General features: G+C 37.3%; 1 pseudogene; it reads left to right on the forward strand.

Annotated features, from left to right (window-relative positions):
- Positions 1–571: 571 nt before the first annotated feature.
- LOC143205377 (uncharacterized) lies at positions 572–670 on the forward strand (annotated as a pseudogene).
- The last annotated feature ends 4,324 nt before the right edge of the window (positions 671–4,994 follow it).

Consider the following 4,994-nt stretch of genomic DNA (forward strand, 5'->3'; position numbering starts at 1 on the left):
TGGGGCATGATAGGTTACCATAAATGCCGACATTTTTTGTTTGATGAATTTTACTAATTTTGACTGCACAACGCTACATTATGCAACACAATGTACATTGTTACATGACATTGCACCCGTAACTATATATATTTCACAGCTCTAGTATTAGGTTCTGCCTTTCATTTTTGGGTTCTTTTAATTTTTTACAAATTTATTAAAATGTTACTTGCACTTGTAAAAATTCTACCAAGGTTGAGAGTTGATGCGACAACATTGCGACGTTTTGACGTCACAAAATAAGCTTGAACAGACTATACATCTAATAATGCCCAAACATCGAGCTTTAAGTATGTATTGGTACGTAATGTTTTGAAAAATGTTATTGTAAGCATTTTTTTACAACAAATGTCTAAATTTTAAAAAATCTCCCTGCAAAAATGTAAAGAGTAACTTTTATTTATTGATATGTAATTTTGTTAGATTTACCTTCGCCATATTGTCCGCAAATATCAGTGAACTGTATCAGATGAAGTGTGAGAATATATTTTACATTTTAACTTCATATAATAAGTACATATACTAAAATTACATATACAGAGATATTTATATTAAATATACAATACAGAGAAGATTAGCCAGGCACCTGCGCAAGGATGATACACAAAATCGCGAAGCGTTCCACATTTTTATAGCGTGCACTACTGCGGAATAAGGAATTTTCCCGAATGACAGATCTGTCTATTGATGGCAGTGACATAAACAACAAACCTGAGCACAAATACTTGGGAATTATATTCGACTCATGTCTCAGCTGGCTTCCACACATCAAACATACAAAAAACAGATCTCTGGCTAAATTAGCCTAATTCGATCCTTCACCAACGTTCCATGTACGTTGAATAAGTTGGACTATGGCTGCCGGTGTTGCGCAGCTCCCTCTTATATAAAGAGACTAAATCCAATCCAGAACACAGCACTAAGGATTGCTCTAGGAGCATACCATACAAGTCCAAGTGACAGTCTACTCTATGAGGCCGAGATTTCTTCCCTAGACTCTCGACGAGAACTTTTGCTACTAAGGTACGGAGGCTCATTAAAATTCAAGCCGGGGCTATCTCAGTATGGCCATTTTTTCCCATCAACCGCGGTATTAAAATAAAAGGGTGAACATACAAAGGTCTGGCTATTGTAACCATCTGTAAATGTATGAATAAAATACCTCCCTGGCAGAACGTCCTATTACCATTGATCTTTCAATGAGATTTCTTCCTAAGGATGCTCTTAACTCTTAAGCGCACGCTCCTTTTTCAAACAATTGATCTATGAAAAATACCTTAAAAATCATCAAATTTACACTGACGGATCTAAAAGCTATAAATATACAGGAGCTGCATATACATCATCATTGAAGGAAGAACATTACGAATTTCCCTCCCTGACGAGTGTTTTTACTGCTGAATTCCTGGCCATACATAAGGCTCTTAAATGCGTTCGATACAGTCCAGACATGATCTCGGTGGTAATCATCACTGACTCTATGAGCTCCCTTGAGGGCTTAAAATCGGTATAGGCTCGTGATCCACTGACAATGCACATTCGGGAATTAAAGACTGCCGCTCGTAATAGTGGCAAGAATATTGCCTACATGTGGGTATCAGCCCACATGGGAATCGAAGGTGACGAAAGAGCCGATCATCTTGCTGGGAGAAGGAAAGGATCACTTTTGGAAAACCACCTGTACTGGAGGAGGGATCTGAATACATACTATACCCCACTTTATAAAATACTGTGTCAACCAAACTGGGACTTAATGATCAACAACAAAATGTGCGGGGTAAAAGAGGAGTTTTATCAAGGTCTCAACATTTGTAACTTTAGCAGGCGTAAATTCGGTTATTTTCAGGCTCAGAATAGGCCATCGTCGGCTGACTCACGAGTTTCTACTCAAAGGAGAAAGTCCGCCCGTCTGTAGTAGATGTAGATCCCCGCTGAGCACCAAACACATCCTAGTTGAATGCCCAGAGCACACCCTCCAAAGAGGGTCTGAATCCCTCCACTCTCTGGTCTGAAGGCATCCATGAAACAACTACTACCATTAAAGAACCTTGAACAACTGATGAACTATTTGCTTGCCATCGGAGTACTCCAAAATATATAATAGACTATGAATATTACTATTGTTAACTTATGACTTTTAAATTGTTCACTCCATATTATTCTCATACTTAACTATAAGCTCTTTTAGATTTGTTCTTTCTATTGTTTGTTCTGTAATATTAAAATGTATATAGTGCAGAGGCCCTAAATAGCCCCAATGCTGATGAGCCTTTAATAAATAAATCTAAAAAAATCTTCATATAATAGTAATTTTTAAGTCAGACTTCTCCCATACTATTCCTCATTGTTTTATTTACAAGCGCACCTTACCCACGATAACTATATATCCGCGTCATTTTCCCGTCTGCTTCAACCACCAACCTGATTAAATTTTATTCCTCAACTATACTCCTTACAGAACGGTTAAACGCCCAACTAATAAAGAACGGTTAGATATTAAGAGGGTTATTACACGGTTACAAGATCGGGCGCGAACTAGAGGGAGAGGGGGTGCCTTCGAGAACAAACGACGGGGGAAGAAGCGGCGAGGGGAGAGGGCGGGTCAGATCTGAAAATTACGTATTTTCGCCCCGGCTACCCCCAGAGAAATCAGCTCTCGAGCAGCCGAATATCGCTTGTTAATTACTGTTTCGTGTAGTTGTGGCTCCTGTATCGAACATTTCGGATGAATTTGCAGGCTCGGAGGACGGAGGGGGGCCGAGTCGAACCGTAGGGTCGGCGGGCAATCTTGGAGGACAATTAGAGGATGAAACGAAATTTAACTGGAAGATTTCAGTTTCTGTTCCCGAGCTTTAATATTACCACAATGTCCGCAGTTACCTTTGCAACGATTTGATATTTTCATAGTCTGGTATTCAAAAAAATACTGTGCGATAACCATTTTCTTCGATTCATGGCTTTAATTATTTCCAAATCCAAGAACTCACTTAATAATAATATAACAGGTGGGGCAAAAGTCCCGCTACCATTCTGATTGCGCACAATCTTGATTATGTGACGTCTAGTTCAGTTTCGCTTTAACCATTGTGTTGTTCAGACGTTTAAATTTTATTATGGATAAATATACGCTACAAGAACGAGCAGAAATAGTTACAATATTTATTTAAAATAATCGTTGAATTATTACCACTCGGAAATTGCGTCAAAAATATCCTAATCGTCCAGTGACTCACAAAACCACAATTTATCGTTTATCTAGAAGACAACGGACGTCTTGTGACGCTGAAAATGTGGCTCTGGTGCGCGATAGTGTTGCAGAGTCTCCAGAAACATCAATTCGGAGACGTGGTTCCCAATTACATATTTCTGCATATAGTTTAAGGAGAATTTTGAAAACATTTCAAAATTTTCCTGTACAAAATTCAATTAGTCCAAAAATTACTACCGAGAGATCCTGATCAACGAGTTGAATATAGTAATGCAATCCTAAGGCTATCTGGTGAAACTGAAGATTTTTCGTCTAAGTTAATAATGAGCGATGAAGCCAATTTTTTTCTCAGTGACCACGTCAATTAACAGAACAGTCGGTTTTGTGGAACACTTGTGGAACACAGAATCCTCAATTAATTCATGAAACGTCATTATATCTACTGAAAACAACTGTATGGTGTAGTATTCATGCTGGAAGCATCATTGGTTCCTATTTTTTTGAAAATGACCAAGGTATTGCAGTTACTGTTACTACTGAACAGTACCAAGACTTTATCTGAAATTTTCTTGTGTCTGAAATAGAAGAGCAAGGACTAGAGGGCATATGGTTTTAGCAACATCGGGCTACAGCACAGACAGCTCGTTCAATTCAAGTATTGAATAACATTTTTCCGCGAAGATTAATTTCGCAAAGTGGCGATTTAGCATGGCCAGCTACACCTCCGGATTTAACAGCACCAGATTTTTTCTTATGGGGTTTTTTAAAATCAAAAGTTTATGTGAATATGTCCCTAACGATTCAACGTTTTAAAGACAATAATCGTCATGAAATTGAAGAAATTCAGCCTCTGAGAAAATTGCATACCGAATCGCAGCCGATATAATTTTTCAATCATAACAAAAAAAGAAACGTAAAGACCAGTTAAACATTTTATGAAAGCCAAAATACTTATCTTTTATTTGTAGAAAGTTATAGGCAATCAAAGTAGTGGCAGGACTTTTACGCCACGCTGAACTTAATAATAAAACCCAAAGATTTAGGCGAGTTATCCAACAACTAAAGAAGACTCAATAAATACATATATTTAATAAAATAAAATAAATTTTCAGCATATGAAGAGGCCGATTACTTGCTTTGGAAAGCAATTAGCAAGTGTAAGAAACATATAACATCTACACCACTTATAAGAAGCGACAGCGCATCAGAAATAATAAACAAAAAGGAAAGGCCTGTGTTGAACATCTAGCTGAAGCCTATACTTCTAATCGCGAACAAATAAGTCAAGTCATAACTAGTACAGATAACTTAAAATCGAAAATTATCACACCAGTAACCCTGAGAAAACTAACCAATAGAATAAGAATAAACCAGTCACCGAGGTTCTATTTAATCACTGGATAAATCCTACAACAACCAGAAAAGCCATGGTAAAACTTACAAATATTTTTAACGCAGCTTTTAGATTGAAATATGCGACTGTATATTGGAAAGTGGCGGAAGTTGTTATAATACCACACCCTGATCAACAACCTAATAAAGTCAAATCTTGTTCACATGTTTATCTTCTTACAAATGTTCGAAATTATTCGGGAAAGTCCTATAATAAAACGACACAACCTAACTACGGACTATTACTTTGGGTTCCAACAAAGATATTCAAGAATGGAGGAAAAAAATGCTCTGCAGTTTGTTTCCCTAAACGTAGTACAAGCCTTATATAAAGTTTAGTACCAGGGCAACAATA

The sequence above is a fragment of the Rhynchophorus ferrugineus genome, unplaced genomic scaffold (genome assembly GCF_030347505.1).
Source record: "Rhynchophorus ferrugineus isolate W39M unplaced genomic scaffold, kcgeb_rfMv2 rfM11, whole genome shotgun sequence".
In the NCBI taxonomy this organism is placed as follows: Eukaryota; Metazoa; Arthropoda; class Insecta; order Coleoptera; family Curculionidae; genus Rhynchophorus; species Rhynchophorus ferrugineus.